At 39.7% G+C, this 19192-nt stretch overlaps 1 protein-coding gene across 1 annotated transcript in view; it reads left to right on the top strand.

Moving 5' to 3' along the window:
* The first annotated feature begins 202 nt into the window (after positions 1-202).
* Positions 203-19192, top strand: part of LOC146482975 (major facilitator superfamily domain-containing protein 6-like) — a 29650-nt gene continuing 10660 nt past the window's right edge. The window contains exon 1 of the mRNA XM_085106602.1: positions 203-858. The gene's annotated coding sequence lies outside the window, so the exon portion shown is untranslated. The remainder of the gene's footprint in view (positions 859-19192) is intronic.

Genomic DNA, 19192 nt, shown 5'->3' with positions numbered 1-19192 from the left:
TCTACAGTAGGGGATCGCTAGGCGAAAATTTTCGAAACTTTTAGGGGTCCTTCCATCCGAACACATATTTTACCGAAATATTCCGTTGAGTGCCCCTGTAAAAGTAATCCATCAAGCAACGGACAGGTACTGAACGGATAGCTAACGGCTCTGGAAAACGGCGAGTTCACTGAATGAAAATCTGCCAAACTTAATGAAATATCGGAGACGCGCAATTCAGTTTACCGTAACCACAGATATGCAAATTTGTTCTACCGATATTACAGTGTAATAGTTCAAGTATTCCTAAACGGTGTTGAAAGGCAACTGTGATCCTCAAATCTCTTTTTTATTTCCCGCCCCAAACAAGTCACCCACGACGACATTGACCTCGAGAAATTACTTATGTGTGACCGCAAATACCTCGGTATTATTTACCACGGGAGTCCCAAATACCTTGGTATGAATAACCGCAACTACATGTATTATTGTTTGTGTGCCATTTTCCTGAGGCATGTCTGTTATTTTGTGTAAGTATAAAACCGTTACGTGATAACGTACTTATGCTTTTTAGCTTTGAAGGATTTCTTTGACGTCAGTTATACCTGCAAGTCATTGTCCATGTAAATTTAGCCTCCCACGCAGACGTTCTCAGGGGTTCGTCACGCGTTCCTGGCCTCGCTGAGGTCACAAAAAAACTTGGCTTAAACTAGATTCGCGAGTTTCAGCATGCAGCGACCGACTGGAGACATGGAAATGACAAGGCAATGATGCTGCTCGCTTGAAAGGTCAAAGTTGTCTTGGATCTTACTCGAATTCAGCTAATGGGTTTCTTTAGCGCGCTATTGGTTTTTAGTGCGTATCTTATTAGCTTCTCAGGTAAGCGTCATTATTTAAAGGCTTAACCGTGACAGTATGCTGTACAAGTAGCTTAGAGATAACCTCATACCTTCTGAAATTTCCTTGTTCTACACTTGTAATAACCTGTTGCTCGCAGGCTACACTTGGAATGTTCTAGGTTGCTCCATAAGAGCATCGACATTTAGCTAAGAAAAGTTTTGCGCATTTCCCCCTGACATGCAATTAAGAGCCGATTTCTGAAATTATCAAAAATCGGGCGTCAGTCTTGAAATTTCGAATTCCTTCATATTTTACCCATATTCTCTCTATAGTTTTATTTTTTTCGAAATCGGGCAAAGTTTGAAATACGGCAAATTAGCGTCCTTTCGGTCACGAAACTTACTAGAAATTACCCATTTTCATCTCGCTCGTAGAAAGAAACGCGATGTTCTCCATTAACAAAATGTTTAAAAAATATAAACACATCCCTCCCTCTTCATTGAAAATTGGAAATGCTTCTGCCGTTAGAAGAAACTCCATTTCGGCAGATTAGAAATTTAGCAAATTTCATCCAATTTCAACACAAAAGAAACCCAATTGGTACGTCAAGTTTGAATTTAAAATGAAGACATTGTTGAAGCACAACCTTTGTAGTATACTGTGTTGATGAAATATTTCTGTCGGCACTGCAAAAGTACCCCGTTGAGAGACCAAAATGTGAAGGGTACTTTGACACGAAAACGAACAACGGCCGTCACGCTACAAATCATACCTTGCGGGTGAAAACTCGCGGACGTTTAGAACACAGCTTAGTGACCTTTTCTCAACAGTCATTTTATATTTTCTACTGTATGCCCAATGCCTGACTTCTACATGTGTAAAAATACATGAGTTGACAAAATCATACAAAATGTTATCCTACAAAGTTCAACAGAGAATAAGCTACTATTAGCATTTTCTGTACAGCTTATAGAAAACATATTCTTTGTTGCAAGTGATAATTTAACAAAGGACTTGACTTTGAGACGGCATAACGGCTTTATAATGGCGGCTAGTTGGGAGAAAATATATTGGGCGGAGTCGCGAGGCGACGGAACCCAATGCGGAATATATTCTCTCCCAGTTTTTAATCCCGATACTGATATTTTGTTGTAGAAAGTTAACGGATAAAGTCCAAAATGTACGCTGAGTGAAAGAGAAATTCTTACTTCAGTGAAACTGTAGCCATGGTAATATCAGTGCGCGAAATTTTTTCTCGGGGCGGGTTATTTGAATTTTTGGCTTTCATTTTTACGTCAAAACGAAGAAAATGCAAAAATGTACAGTCCATAAAGCACCTACCTTTGATGAAATAGACGAGCTAGTAGGTTTGAACATTTTACCAGCAAATTTTATTGAACTTGAAATTTGTTACCGCCGAGATATAAACAACAACATGAAAACAGTGATAAATAAACCTCTCAACCAGAAGCAAGAATTAAAAGAGCAACCATACTAGTACCCAAAAACGAAAACAGAGCATTGTTATCCTAGCTTAGATGCCGTGGATATTTAGAAATTTAAAAGAAACCAAGCGGCGAAGAATATTGTAAAAATTACCGTGTCTGCCGTTCGGCGCTACGACAAGAAGATCAAATTGACAGACCTGAGCCATGAAAGAGAACGCAGAAGAGCTCTTGGAGCAATTTTTCCTAGAGATAAGAGACATCAGAAAGAAACAGATCCTTTTGCTTTAAAAATGCCATAATTTATTGGAACATCAAGCTCTGCTCTGTTTTTGCACTCTTGGTGTTCGAAAGGTTAAAGTCGTAAATCGAAGCTTTCCTGTTGAAAATTTTAATTTCTTTCTTTTGCGCCTATAACTATATTACTAGAAATACGTGACTCGCAAAACCTCGCGAAGCTGCGGCTGGGTGGAAAACCCTCTTTACTCGTATTGTAGCATCAAATGAGGAGATTAAAAGGGGCATAGGGTTTTTTTTGATGAGCATGGTCTTTTTGTAGTTCCACAGGCTAGTTTGCGGTTTAAAAACTATTTCTGACGCGACGCAATGTACAACGGGCGTGCAGCGCTGTCGTGTTCGATGAATTTATTTCCCACGGAAAATTATTTTACCGCGGCCACAAAACGTGTAATTTCTTTAATGCAATCTTTCACAAAAAAGATTTCTAAAAGAAAGGGAAATATTCAGGAGAGATAGTTCTGTATCCGGTGAATATTGATGAACATTGCAGTTGAAATTTGATCATGCACGCATATTTTTTCCGATGTATGCAAATTTTCAGAGTCCAGACAACGCCAGACAGTCTGACGTCATTCAAGTGCGGACACCTTCAAAAAAACATATATATATATAAATATATTTTTCGCTCGAATTCGCGCGGCTTAGCTCCGCTCGGGCCGGCTCGGCCCGACAAATTTATTAACCTCGCTTCGCGAGGAACAAATGATTTCATTTTCTTAGACATAATTTTAACAGCTGATCTTGGCAGTGCTTTCATAACGACTGAAAAATTGGTTTATCTTACCCTAGCCATTTGTCATCATAAAATAATTCCCTCGCCATCAACACAACAAAAGACTGAGACAACGACACAGCTTGCTTTTGCTTGTGTGCCATTTTCCTGAGGCATGAGGCTCCTAGGGTTGATAACAATTCCTTGCTTGTACCGATAATAATTCCTTGTACTACTAGGAATGATAAGACGCGATTGGGAGCTTTCTAAAATCTAGCGAAAATAGTTACGCAGCAAGGAGACTGACCGTACCTTTTATTTCAACCAAGAGAGGATCAAGGGGTACCCCTTGATCCTCTCTTGTTTCAACTGATGCTTTAGGGGGAAAAATTCCTACCCTCTGAGAGCCCCAGAGGGGATACTCGGGTATAAACGTGACGGGGGGTCCGACGTATTTTTTTGGGTCTAAAATTTTCAACTCCTGTATTTTTTTGGGTCTGAAAAATCTGCGCGTATTTTTTTGGGTTTGAATTTCCGCCAGGCTAATAGTTCTTACACAATTCAAGCCAAAGTTCCGGCAGGATCCGAAAGCACGATTTCCAGTCTTGTATTTTTTTGGTAGCACAATATAAGGTCCATGTATTTTTTTGGGTGCAAAATATTAGGCTCCGTCGGACCCTCCCCCCCCCCGGTCATGTTTATACCCGAGTACCCCCCCCCCCGAGCATTTAATTTAAGAACATCTTAAGAACGTTTTCAGCCTCAAATCGCAATAGAATACAAGAACGTTCAGTCCCAGCTCCAAAATTAGACGTTCTTATAAAAAAAAAAAAAAACAGAGTGTATTCTAAACACTATCAAACCCTTTTTGCATTTATATAACACCCACTAGCGGGTTCTGTTTCTTGTACTGAAGATGGATGGAATATCCGAAACATGTATACATTAAGAAAAGTCGGCTTCTTGGAAAAAAATTAATGATACCTTTTTGTCAAGTCTCTTTGAGACTGGGAGCAACAAAATTAGCTACTAGCTCTAAAATCGTAATTCCAATTGGCAAACTACCCACAAAGGATCAAACATTTCTACTGCAAAACGGATAACAATTCCATTCCGTTAAAGTGTATATGACAGATTTTTTTTTTATTATTTTCTTGATCGAATCTTCTTGTTGTTCTCGTATGAAAATCGTAAGAAAATTTTTCTTCCCCTCGTTTGAGGCGGTCAAACACGTGAAATTTCACTTCCGGGTGTGTACAAAACCGCGCAAGGCGGGAGACTAGGGATAGTGGACCTGTGACGTCAATACAAGAACGCCACTTTCGCGGATTCTCTGTTTCAGTGTTTTTCTTTATGCAAAGGAAGAAAGATGGTGCTGAGGTGCGTTGTTTACGGCTGCAGCAACACGAAAGACGTTAAAAAGTGAAATCCATCATTTATCAAAGCTTCGAATTTGCCAACACGGCCTCGATTGTTGTTGTTGTTCCGTTTCGCAGTATTTTCCAAGACCAGTTGCAGTCAAAAGACTTTGGTTTAAAAGCAGTTGCCTTCAAGAAGATCCCACAATTATTAAAAGACATTTGTGCCAACAAGTACAATGTAATTTTTGCATCCGCGCGGTTCACCGCAGGATGCTTTAAAATGATATTATCAACAGTTTTCCAGTTGTCTTGAGCCACGCTCTTAATTACACTTCGGGCGTTTGTGTCGTCAATTTCTTTTACTCTGGGCCTTGAAGAAAAATTCGAATTTTGGCCTTTTCAAAGAAGCTCGACGATTATTCCCCTTCACTTCTAATGTTCTAACCCGATGTTCTGGTCATTGAATAACAATATGCGGAGTTGTTATCTATAAGCTGTCATTTTTAATTGGTTTTTTTAATAGGTTTTAAGGGTCAGTGCCCTGCTAATGCAGTGGAAAGTGGTTAATGCGATCAACATTGCTCCGTAACGATCTGGTCGAACTCATACTTTCAAAATGGTTAAAATATCTATGCCAGTCGCTTTCAATATCCATAACTTATCTATATATATTAACATCTCTACAGATGCCTTTACGGTAATAACTACCTACTTGGTGACACAGGAAAGGGAGAAGAGGAGGCTCTTGAATATCTCCTTCCCCAGCTCATGGCCTTGTCTTTTCTCTTCTTGCGTCAGCTGTCACATGCACGCAGAAAAGCTAAACATAAATGCAAGGAACAATTAGATTATTAAGATGTAATTAAAAAGTACGCGGTTAAAATTAAACTCTTGCCTGTACAGCTCTTTTAATGAGTGCTGCAGATAACTGTTTAATTGATTGTTGATAATTTTTGTGTCTTTCTTTCTTTCTTTCTTTCTTTCGTTCGTTCGTGCGTTCTTTCTTTCTCTCTGCCTACCTGCCTTTCTTTCTTTCTTTCTTTCTTTCTTTCTTTCTTTCTTTCTTTCTTTCTTTCTTTCTTTCTTTCTTTCTTTCTTTCTTTCTTTCTTTCTTTCTTTCTTTCTTTCTGTCTGTCTTTCTTTCGTTCGTTCGTTCGTTCGTTCTTTCTTTCTATCTTTCGTTCGTTCTTTCTTTCTTTCGTTCGTTCGTTCGTTCGTTCGTTCGTTCGTCCGTTCTTTCTTTCTTTTTTTTCTTTCTTTCTTTCTTTCTTTCTTTCGTTCGTTCTTTCTTTCTTTCTTTCTTTCTTTCTTTCTTTCTTTCTTTCTTTCTTTCTTTCTTTCTTTCTTTCTTTCTTTCTTTTTTTCTTTCTTTCTGCCTGCCTTTTTTTTTTTCTTTATTTTTCATTTTCATTTTTTTAATTTTGTTTTCTTTTCTCTGCTGGCCACAAAGAACTAGACTGTTCACAGTCCTCCTATTTTTGCGTGGGATTCTCGAGACTGGTAGGCTTCGATGGAGCTGCCGCCATCTTGCGCGAGCGCGATCTGGATGGCGGCAACTCCATCAAAGCATGCCAGTCTCGAGAATCCCACGGAAAAATAGTGGGACTGTGAACAGTCTAACAAAGAACATGTCACAGAAACTTGTCAAACGTTTCAATATCGCTCTCAAACTATGAAGCACGATCTAGTGTTTTACTGGCAGTGTGAATGACTTAGGCTGGGAAAGATTGAACCATAGGGGAGCACAAAATCGTGAATAATATTCCCCCCATCATATCTGAGAGAGATTTTCACAAGGGAATCAGATGTCTTCTCCTATAACTTGAGAAATTCATTAATTAATTTGAATATTCATAAACCTAATTTGGAGATTGCTTAATGTAGCCTTGACTAAACGGGATTTCCCCTTTGGAACAACATCCCTGTCATTCCCAAATATAGTCACAACTAACTTCCGTCTGGAAGAACTTCTGGTTTCAAAATATCAATAATTTAATTTACTACATTGATAACGCGTTTCTAACCAAAAAACAACATCCAGAACACAATTGATAATATCAAAAAGTTGACACAAAAGTTAATATTAGCTTAAACTCATGAATAAAATTTCTCCTTGATAACCGTCAACCGTCAAAGCTTTCCAGCTATCGACCAGCCTTTGATCATGTGAACAGGCTTCCAACTGGGGCATAGTGCGAAGGGAGAGATTGGCGAGTCGGGCAAGCGGAGCGCAACATAGGCTCTCTCTCCCTTTCAGTTCTCGCCCCCTTTCCGAGCTCGATATTTCTCCTCGCCCTAAACCCCACTTGGGAGCCTGTTCACAGAGGCACCCAACGACAGTTTTCTCTCAGATCCTTTGAAACGCTATTTTAGTCTATCTGGAGAGAACGTCTGCGTGGGAGGCTAGAGTGCCTTTAAAGCTTTGTAGGTTCATTTTAGGCTGCGCTATAATATTTTTATTTGTTCGGTCATTCTAGGGGAACTTTAGTCTTTTCGAAACTACTAGGGCATTTCTGTCGGTGAGGGTAATAGGCGGAAAGAGTTTGCGGAATGGTATGTGGCATGGCGTGCGGAATGGCATAATTATGCGAAATACGATTTACGCGGGGAATAAATTAACTGAAGAGCGCATCCTGTTTTCGCGCCAATTTTATAAGAGCAGCAGCTTTTTTGATGCTGCGGACTCTTGCTAACTTATTAACAACAATTCGAGGATTTGATCGTCTGATTGTTGATTTGGAAGAAGTGAGGGTAAAGAAAGCGATGAAAACTGTTTATAGTTTTCGCATTCAAGGAACTATGAGTAAATCCGTAGTAAATTAAATTTCATGTTCACTTTACTCCATGCGCAGTTGACAAAAATAACGTGGCAGCGTGAAGTCTTCTCAGGACAAAGATTAATCCTTTACCGAAGGCAAATAATAAACATTTTTTCTTTTTTTTAAACCCTCGGTAAAAGATCAATTCTCATACCCTGTATGCTCGATGATTCATTTATCATGAGCGGGAAAATGAACAACAATTTGACCAAAATGCATTTGTGATAAGAATAGTTTCACAACCTTCCACACAACCAGTGTCGATAATTAGACACCATACTTGTCACCTGCTTTTTTGCTCTAGGGCTTTTTCGCTTTTAAACCTCATTTTAGGTTGGGACGTCAGGCACTGAAAGACCTTAATTAAAGACGGATATGTTTAGTTCGATACGCGTAACTGAACTATAGCTACCTGAATCGCCGTATTGAATAGCTAGGTAGCTAGCTCAGCAGCTCAACAGTGACTTGCGTACTCGCCGCTCGACGAAAATGTAAGGTGAGAAAAAGTAGAACATATTTTTCCCATGAGTTGTACAAATTGTAACCGCCACAGAGTCTGATAAAATGACCGAGTCTAAATTTAAAATTTCTTAAAAAAATAGTTTTACCTTGAACTGATGTTATTTCTCCAGTCTGGCCTGTTGCTTTTTGTCTAGGCTACTCGCTGCCACGTTCTTTTTGTCAACTAGAAATTTAATTTATTCTTAGTTCCTTGAATGCGAAACTTCATCGATTTCTTCACTCTCACTTCCTAACCAGCGATCAGACATGTTCTATCCCAGGCGTATATTTTCTAATCCTCGATCTGTTGTTTGGTTGTTTAATAGTCCGTAACATCGAAAAAACTGCTGCTCGAAAACAGGATGCGCTCTTCAGTTAATTTATTCCCCGCGTAAATCGTATTTCGCATAATTATGCCATTCCGTACGCCATGCCACATACCATTCCGCAAACTCTTTCCGCCTTTTACCCTCACCGCATTTTTGTCCATTTCCCGAAAACCTTAGGTCTTATTTCCTTTCTGAAAATCTTAACTGACCTTTTTTCGGTACCCGAAACGACATTTTTGTCAATCCGAAAACACTAGGCCTTAAATTTCCCATATCACGAAAGTTCGAAGAGAAAATCCCCTTTAGAAAATTGTAGGGGATTAAAACAGATAATTTACCGAAACGATCCGTTGGGTGCCCCTGTGTTCACCGGCTACATATCGACGATCGAGAAAAACTAAAACTCAAAATTAGTAAAATGGTACTTAGTTGGATATATGAACGCGACTTCACTGAAAACTTAAACGTTACGCACTCCCAACACTCCCCATCAAACAAAGTTCCCTGATTGGTGGATTACAATAAATCATTCACAGGCAAGCACACCCTGTTCGCCTTTAAGGTTAAGGGTTCCATATCCATTGGGACCTAAACAAGGCAAATTAATTGTATATGTCCACTGTGGTATATTAATAGGCCTAACTATACATGGGCAACAGTCTAGCTTACTCACTGCACCTTGTGTAAAATTCTCCTTGAGTCGCCTAAAATCGGCTTAAATCGCTTAAAATCGCTTCAATTTTACAGTGTGTTTTGCTTAAGTCGCCTTAAATCGCCTTAAACCGCCCTAAGTCGCCCAAAGTTACGGCGACTTAAGGTCCCAGAGTAGGCCTCAACAAAATGGTGAAGAAATTGATTACCCTGGGACGCGAGTACGTGCAAAACTGCGAGAAAATTTTCACAGGAGGTGACCGGAAGAAAAAGTAGCTTGCAAAATGATTGGCTAATTTTCCATAAAGGCGTTAAGGAGGGGTACTTGTTTGTGTAGCGAGAATTTTTTTCAAGCGCTGTTTTCTCAAACTTTAATTTTTGCTTGCAGGGGACACTTTCAAGAGTTACAACTCAACAACGCAATTTGGCCAATTTTAGTAAAATTTGGCCAGATGCTAGAAAAATATATAACCAACAAAAGCGTGTCGGGGAATTCAATAATTCTAAAAATTCTTTCCTTGAAAGCCATTTCCGTGCCTTCACTCCGCATGGTTTTCTCGCAGTTTTGAAAATGTTTTGTAACTTTTGAACGAAATCGAATAAAGGAAAACCCCGACACGTTTTTTAAGCTTTCGGGATCCTGACGTGGGGGAGAAAAAAAAACTTCCAAAATATAAAAATCGCTTTGAGTTGGAACTCTTGAACGACAATCTGGACCTTCAAGTTCCGACTTTACGGAAAACCTGGGAATTTATTTTCCTGGAAAAGCAATAAAATATTTGAATACCCACTTCTATAAGTTTTAATTTGATATAGGGTTTTTGTTACCTGTGATGTAACTGAGAGGCGCTATATCCGTTTAACTGAAGCTACCCTTGAAGGTACACGGTAACCTTAAGAAAATTGTAGGGGATTAAGGGCCTTTCGAACAGATAATTTACCGAAACGATCCGTTGGGTGCCCCTGAATTAAGAGCTGATTTCTGAAATTATCAAAAATCGGGCGTCAGTCGTGAAATTTCGAATTCCTTCATATTTTGCCCATATAATCTCTATAGTGGAGTATTTTCAAAAATAACGTTAAAAGTTTCGTCAGCGTGTTTAATTATTTTTTCGAAATCGGGCAAAGTTTGAAATACGGCAAATTAGCGTCCTTTCGGTCACGAAACTTACTAAAAAATACTCATTTTCATCTCGCTGGTAGAAAGAAACGCGATGTTCTCCATTAATGAAATGTTTACAAAATATAAACACATCCCTCTTCTTCATAATGCACTCGTTGAATTTAAATAAGCTTGAAAATTGGAAATTCTTCGGCCGTTAGAAGAAACTCCATTTCGGCAGTTTAAAAATTTAGCAAAATTTCATCCAATTTCGACACATAAGAAACCCAATTGGTACGTCAAGTTTGAATTACGAGACAATATATTTCCTTGAACTAACAAGTTCGTGAACTAGAATGTGCATGAACTTACTATGAACTTCCATGATCGTGCTCGTTTGTTATACTCAATTCATCAGTCACGCGTGACTACTATTTCCGAGAATGAAATAAACATGCGTTCGGTTCCTTTGTAAAGCTCGGCATTTGAATGGAATGTAGAACATTTCTCTGGAAATCTTTCCAAAAAAGACGCATTAACTGTGTTTTGACGAGTAGGCAAACAGGCTTGAAATGGAAATCCGATGTCAAATAATTTTCACAAAACATTGCTGCTGAAAAATTCATGAATTGGAAACTTTTGGCATTAGGAAAAGGATTTTAAGAAAAAAATTGGAGGGATGTAACTGTGCCAGAAAGCGTCCAGTCGTGTTTTGAATTTTCCATACATTTTCCGGTATTTTTTTTCGAATTCCCGCGAACTATTTTTAGTAGCAGTTCACGGCTGGTTCGCTTTACAGACAAATGTATGAAAAGTTCAAAACACGACTGGACGCTTTCTGGCACAGCTACATCCCTCCAATTTTTTTTCCTAAAATCGTTTTCCTAGTGCTAAAAGTTTCAAATTCTTGAATTTTTCAGCAGCGATGTTTTAGGAAAATTATTTTACATCGGATTTCCATTTCAAGCCTGTTTGCCTACTCGTCAAAATGGCGTCGAAAACCGTGATAAGGCCTATTTACATGTCAGTTTCGATGTCGGCAATGAGATTTCAGAGTTCTCGTAGAAATTTCCCTAGTTTATTGACGGTATAATTTTTCTTTACATTACAGCACAAGTATTTCAAGAATAACAATTGTCTCTCAAGTATTCTGAATCTTTTTTTTGTCAGTTAATGCGTCTTTTTCGGAAAGATTTCCAGAGAAATGTTCTACATTCCATTCAAATGCCGAGCTTTACAAAGGAACCGAACGCATGTTTATTTCATTCTCGGAAATAGTAGTCACGCGTGACTGATGGATTGAGTGTAACAAACGAGCACGGTCATGGCAGGCGGCGGGGGTGTTCATAGTAAGTTCATGCACATTCTAGTTCACGAACTTGTTAGTTCAAGGAAATATATTGTCTCGTACCTTGTATTTTTTGCCTCATTTCGTTTCTTGGAAGAATAAAAGGTAGTCAATTCACGGAACCAATGTCCGCCAGAATACGGAACCGCATCGAGTGTTGTCACCAAATGACCTATCCTAAACTAGTAAGCTTTAGAGACTTAACTTTTTAAAATCCTTATTTGACACAAATGACCTGTGATGTTGAAAAAAAAAAAAAAAAAAAAAAAAAAAAGAAAGAAAGAAAAATATAAAGAAAAAAAAGTAATAAAAAAAATGACCCCGCGTTTTACTGACACCCTTTGACACGAGGAGAGCCTGTGAAACGAACAACGGCCGTCACGCTACAAATCAAGGCCTTTGTTAATTTATCACTTGCCACAAAGAATATGTTTTCTATAAGCTGTACAGAAATTGCTAATAGTAGCTTATTCTCTGTTAAACTTAGTAGGATAACATTTTGCATGATTTTGTCAACTCATGTATTTTTACACATGTAGAAGTCAGGATTAGGCACATTTTGCTATAATAGCCCTTTTCACTGTTGATTTTTCTCATTTATATTACAATGTTATCCAACGTGGATGCGAGGCAATTTCGGGCTAAAACTACAAAATAGTCCGAAGTTGCCTCACATACACGCTACATTTAGTTGTAATTCAAATGAGCAGAGTTAACCGTGAAAGGGCTATTGTGTAATAGGAAACTGTTTACATTATTCTGCTTCGGCTACTTTCAAAAATACAACAGTCAGGAAATACCAAAAGTCAGAGTATTTCAATCTAAGCTTTACTTCATCTGTTGATTGAGTTTTTAAGACAGGAAAGGCAATAGGCCTTATCACGGTTTTCGACGCCATTTTGACGGGTAGGCAAACACGTCTGAAATAACAGTGTTTGTATGGGAATCCGACGTCAAATAGTTTTCATAAAACATCGCTTCTGAAAAATTCATGAATTGGAAACTTTTGGAACTAGGGAAAGGATTTTAAAAAAAAAATTGGAGGGATCTATCTATGCCAGAAAGCATCGAGTCGTGTTTTGAACTTTCCATTCATTTCCCTGTATTTTTTTCCCGCGAACTATTTTTAGTAGCAGTTCACGGCTGGTTCGCTAAACAGGGGGCCCACACAAACTATGTGACCGTTTGTATTTTGAGTTTATTGAGGCAATGTATGGGAATATCGAAAATCCTCGTATTATCGTACTAGATTGCGATAGATATTCTCATTTAACATCAAAATAAACGTTTTTATACCTTAAATGTTGTGTGTTGTCGTTCCGGAGGTTGAAGACGGCGATTTTAACCATTTGAAGGGTTCGGCGTTGAACGTTCACTCGAGCGTAATAAAAGAGAGACAAGGGAGGAATCCTTGTTTTGAAAGGGTTCCAGCGCCGGAGCGATTTTTCCCCAAAAAAACGCATCGCTCCGATTTCAAACTTCACAGCATAAAGGTCGAAAGATTTTCGATTCTTCTCGTACCTTCCAATCGAAAATCCATCCAAACGACCCGGAGCAAATCCCACAGTATTCGAGCGACTGGAATTCGTAGCAAAATTTATACGTGCCAGCCACCGTCCCGCCGCTGATTGGACGATTGTCTAACAATCGTCCAATCAGAAAGGGGCAACCGGCGGGACGGTTCGTGGCTGGCACGAGGGCTGGCACGTATAAATTTTGCTACGCATTCCAGTCGCTCGAATACTGTGGGATTTTGATTTTCTTCGAGGACTAGCTCCGGGCCGTTTGGATGGATTTTCGATTGGAAGGTACGAGAAGAATCGAAAATCTTTCAACCTTTATGCTGTGAAGTTTGAAATCGGAGCGATGCGTTTTTTTGGGGAAAAATCGCTCCGGTGCTGGACCGGTTTTCCTCCCTTGTCTCTCTTCTATTACGCTCCAGTGAACGTTCAACGCCGAACCCTTCAAATAGCTAAAATCGCCGTCTTCAACCTCAGGAACGACAACACACAACATTTAAGGTAAAAATACGTTTATTTTGATGTTAAATGAGAATATCTATCGCAATCTAGTACGATAATACGAGGATTTTCGATATTCCCATACATTGCCTCTATAAATTCAAAATACAAACGGTCACATAGTTTGTGTGGTCGCCCTGTGGTTCACTATAGAGACAAATGTATGAAAAGTTCAAAACACGACTGGACGCTTTCTGGCACAGTTACATCCCTCATTTTTTTTTACTTAAAATCTTTTTCCTAGTGCCAAAAGTTTCCAATTCATGAATTTTTCAGATGCGATGTTTTTTGAAAATTATGTGACATCGGATTTCCAAACAAACACTGTTATTTAAGACGTGTTTGCCCACTCGTCAAAATGGCGTCGAAAACCGTGATAAGGCCTATTACTTTAGAATTATCAAGCGAAGATGGTATAAATTCACTTAGAAGAGGTCAAAGTTAACAGCAGAGATCAGCTATGTGATTGTCGCATCGCAGTATAAATATTTATGAAATTGCTATAAACTAGCAGTTTATTCTAGCCCTGAATTCGAAAACACTCGCTAATACAAGGAGGACTTACCACAGTGATCTGATCTGCAGCGCCAGTAACTCTTTTCTAATCCTTGTAACAAATCCTTGTAACTGCGTAACTCCGACAAACTAAGGCGTGATCAAAACCGCGTGGGACGTGATAGCCGAACTATCTTCCCACGCGCTACGAAGGCGAACAAGTAACAAACGAGAAACAATTCCGTATTTTACCTCTGTAAATATGTAGTTCTTCAAGTTCCTAAACCAGCCGTCTAGCCAAAACCGTGCTTGAAAATTAACTGGTCTTTTTTCTTGGCGGGGAAGGGGGGGGGGGGGGAGTCAAGGGGGGAGGGAGGTTCCTTGCGCGTGAGAACTTATCTTTGCAAATATCAAGAACGAAGTGGACAATTACTATGGTGTTTCCTAACTACCGGCAAAAGGCTGAAGGTTCCATCTATGATACAGTAGCAATTAGAGACATTTTCCTACAAGAAACGACCGCACATGATCCTACGACGGACCACCGTACAAAAAGACTGTTTTGCAGCCTAGCCTGTTCCAAGCTCCAGAATAGTGAGAACCGCGATAACATGAACCCGAATTTAAAACCACCCTCTCTCTGCACAATTCCACTCATTTTGTTTCCTCGGGTTTTGGTTTGAAATTTGGGCGTTCTCACAACTGAGAGCTTTGAACTGGCTAATGTTCAACAAGCTAGTGTCTATGTGGCATAATTTTAATTATGCCACATGCACATTATCCAGTAGGAAAAGAGAACTCGAATGACATTCCAGGCTTTTTGTGCTTCTCCGAGTATCGTATCTGCACTTGAAAGACAAAAATTTGACTGTTTTGCAGTCAAGGAAGATGCTACGTGTAGACATAAAATGCAGGTGTTGCCCCATACAGCTTGCAATGTCTACTCTACTTGTTACTGTATCATAGATGGAACCTCCAACCATTAATGTTAGCCTTTTGCTGTAGTTTGGGAACACTATAGTAATTGTCCACGTCGTTCTTGATATTTGCAAAGATAAGTGCCATACGGTAGAAAATATAAAGTGACTGTTGAAAAGAGGGCACTAAGCTGTGTTCTAAACTGGTCCGCTAGTTTTCACGCGCAAGCGAACCTCCCTCCCCTCACCTCCCGCCAAAACAAAAAAACGTTTTTCAAGAACAGGGAGTGTATATTTGGCTAGACGGCTGGTTTTGGAACTTGAAGAACTACATAATCTTTTGGGTTGCCTGTTATCGCGTAGGTGCCCTGTGCACGCAAGCGAAAGCTGACCCATGCTTTTTCGTTCAATGGTTCACCTTTTCGGCGCCATTTTGAATGACGTCATAATTTGGTTGCGGAAAGCTTTCTGCCTCGTGCTTCGCTGGAGTTTGTGTAAAGCGGCCAGCAGACTGTGTTCGGATCGTCTTACAACTCAAGTTTACAGGTTTTGTTTCCTTTACTCTTTGACGAACAAGGACATATTCAGGATCATTTGCGATGAACAATACGGTAGCACACAGTTTTTCTCTCCCTGAATTTATGAGATTTCTATAATAATTACTCGGGCCGTAAGGCGGACCGAGTTAAGGTTTCGGTAGCATTATCAAATTCTTTTTTCTTTTTGGGGTCGCGATGGGCCGGGAGCCTTCGGGCCACGAGTTATTGTTCTCGGTCTGGTTTTTCGTATTCGGCTGGTACGAGTTACGTTTTCTGTCGTGTTATCAAATTCTTTAAATTCTCGGTCGTGTTCTTTGTTTTCGGGCCGTGAGGAGTGTTTACAATATGCGAGCCAGACGTGCGAGGCATGAACAAAACATGCGAGGCATAAACAACCATAAACTGCTAACCGTTAAGCTAACCGGGGAGCTATTTAAGCTAACATAAGTGCTATTTAGGCTAACTGAAGTGCTCTTTAGGCTAACCGGAGTGTTTTTTAGGCTAACCTGAGTGTCTCAAGGTTAGTTTTGTTTAACCGAAAATTTGGCAACTAAATCAGTCTATGACCTCGCGGGCCAAGATAGATAAAGACGTCTCACGTTTACTATAGAAAAACAATCAATGTAGAAACGGTTTCTGTCTTCAAATGAAAGGTGAATAACAAATGCTTTCCCCTAAATTTTGTTTAAAAATATAAACAGCGAGACATTGAAAAACGTACAAGGATATAAATGTACGCGTGATGGGTAACGTTACTCTAGATCCCGGGGGGGGGGGGGACTGGTACTCAACAGATGCTTGGGTAGTGACGTGCGGCCCGGGAGTTCAAACCCTGACCCTGCTTAAGACACAATTCTCCGATTTCCCTATCCTGTTAATAACAGAATTCAAAATTTTCAGGCCCTTTCTAAGACATTTAACCCAAAATCACACCCTGTTTAAGACGAGAATGAAATAAGAATACATTAGTTTCTTACTGTACTTTAATGCATTGGCAATCACAATCACAATCACAATCACAATCATGTAGGGATACCCTGTTTAAGATAGAAAGTGATGAAATAGATACCCCGTTCAAGACAAAACACCCTGAAAACCATACCCTATCGGGCCGAACGTCCCCGTTGAGGTCACATAAGGGAGTACCTCCTAGGGTCTATATCATACCAAAAATTACGATCCGTCATTGACCCGGCGTCACATACATATTAAGACCGTACAAATGGTTTCTGTCTCTAATCGAAAGGTGAAAACGTAAGGATTAAAGCCCCGGGGATTATAAAAAGCATTCGTATGACAAATGTCGTTTTTCCCTGTATTTCATTCTGACTGCAAGAAATGCAATTCTATCTGGTGGTTACTTATTGCCTCACTATATCCAGCAAACTCTCTTGGGGGTGGGGGGCGGGAGGGGGAAAGAGGATCCACCCCCAAGAGAGCTTGTTCGCAGGCTATCTGTACTGTTTGGGGGAATCTGCGATGCTAGAGGTTATCACTGTTGAAAGATTGTAGGCTTTACGCACCACACAGTCAAATATGGCCCGAGTATAAGCTGGAAACAGCTTCTTGTTTTTTATGCTTTTACAAGGCTTTCAATATGCTGATTAGATCGGAACATTCAAAATGTTTATTGCTTCATAGCGGTGGGACTTTCGCGTAGAGTAAGGCTACATCCAAATTAAATGTTTATTGCTTCATAGCAGCGAAATTTTCGCGTAGAGTATCAAAAATATCTTTCTTGTTGCAAGTATAGAGTAGTAGGAAGTAAAAGCAAATAGTGTAGTCACTGTACCGTCTCAGTAACATTTTCATCTCTCTGAATTCTTGAGGTTTCGACAATAGATTTTTATACTAGCCTGCGAGCAAGCTCTCTTGGGGGTGGGGGGGGGCCTCTTTCCCCCCTTCCGCCACCCACCCCCAAGAGAGCTTGCTCGCAGGCTATTTTTATACCTGTGAGATCAAGACTGTCAATATGCTAATTAGATCCCAATCTGAAAAATGTTTATCGCTTCCTAGAGGCGGAAATTTCGCGTAAAGTATAAAAAATGCCTTTCTAGTAGCTAATAAATAGTATGATTTAGTAGCAAATGGAAATATATCGTCGATCGCCTGCGGTAGTATTTTTATTTCTGTCAGATTTTTATGCTTGTACACGCGCATTTGGTTATCTGAGATCAAGACTTTCAATATGATAATTAATCTCCACATTCAAAATGTTTATCGCTTCACAGCAGCGGAATTTTAACGTAGCGTATAAGAAATACCTTGAAATCTTGTTGTTTGTAAATAGCAGTAGCAAGTAGAAATAAAAAGTATACCGTGTTGTGTTAAAGTACCTTCTTCAATGCTTAAAGACGTTACGAAAATATTTTGCAAATGTCATGCAACCTTAATTATAATTTTTCTCTGTCAGATCTGTCACGTACTCGGGTTTGCCCTACTCTCGTAGCTTCATAGCCTGTTCCAGGCAGCCCCCCTCGTTTTCGTCCCCTCGCCCTCTCCTTCGCGCGTCTCTCTAGGAGCCTGGAACAGGCTAGTAGCTTCAGATCAGGGTGAAAGAGTGAAATAATCCCTCATGCTCCAGAAGTTTCTTCAAAGTTAAGATTTTTATTTGCCCATTAACTTTGCTTTATTTAGTGATACAAGAAGCAGAGACCGATACAACGTAGAAATACGGTTTAAAGGTTACTATATTTCGGCTGGCCAAACCAGCCTTCTTCAGGTACAATGGAAATTTACATTGGGACATACGCTTATATAGCTGACAAATATTTGCGCAATAGCGGAACTACGTTAAACTAAAGTGATTGACAGTAAAAAATATGAAGCAAATGAAATAATGATAATAAAAAATAATAAAAGGAAAAAACGCTAGTACATTTCTTCGCGAATATTGAGGCCATGTGGAAAAAGTGTTCTGCCTTTTGAGATTAAAAAGGCTTCCCTGGCCTTGCGGATTGAGTCTCGGTTAGAGTAGACTTTTTCTATGGGGATTAATTGCATGTCGTTAGCGGTGTGGTTAGGAGCGGTGAGGAAGTGTTCTGCGGCTGTGGTGGGCTTAGATTTAGTATTAGGGTTATCTATGGTGCGGCGGTGTTCATTAAAGCGGTCTTTTAAGCGTCGTTTAGTCTCTCCTATGTATTGTAAATTACAGCGGTTACATTGGATCATGTAGATTAGATTTTTAGTTTCACAGGTCAGGTTAGATTTGATAGAACGTGTTTCACCAGTGGAAAAGAAGGTGTAGTTAGTGAGACCATCGGAAATGTATGGGCAAGTGGCGCAATTTTCTACCGCAACGATAGGAGCCGGAAGGGAGTTGTGGGTGAGGATTAGTCGAGTTAGGAGAAAGTTTAGCCGAAACCAGTAAGTCAGGTAGGTTAGGAGATCGTCTGAAGGCCACAACAGGCAAATTTGGAAAAACCTTTTTGCAGCGGTCAGACGAGAGCAGTAAATGATAATGTTTTTTAATGATGTTGGAGATGTGAGGAAGCGATGGGTTAAAAGTAGTAATAAAAGGTACACGCGTAGATTTGTTGATGTCTTTAGTTTGTAAAGCGAGTCTGCGTGGGATGTTGGCAGCACGTTGTATTTGTTTAGTGACAAAGTTTCGTTTGTAGCCTCGTTTGAGTAGGTATGTAGCAAGTTGAGCAGAGCGTATGTTAAACGTTTTGTCAGTAGAACAAATACGTCGTAGGCGGAGTGCTAGACTGAAAGGAATAGCATTTTTTGTATGTAGGGGATGGCAAGATGAATACAGTAGATGTTGGTGTTTGTCTGTAGGTTTAGTGTACAGGTCAGTACTGATGTTACCGTCGTTAGTTAAAGAAACG

The sequence above is a fragment of the Pavona decussata genome, unplaced genomic scaffold, assembly GCF_977016875.1.
Source record: "Pavona decussata unplaced genomic scaffold, jaPavDecu1.1 SCAFFOLD_41, whole genome shotgun sequence".
Classification (NCBI taxonomy): domain Eukaryota; kingdom Metazoa; phylum Cnidaria; class Anthozoa; order Scleractinia; family Agariciidae; genus Pavona; species Pavona decussata.
Note: the sequence above shows the minus strand (reverse complement) of the source record. Positions and strands in the feature narration are given on the sequence as shown.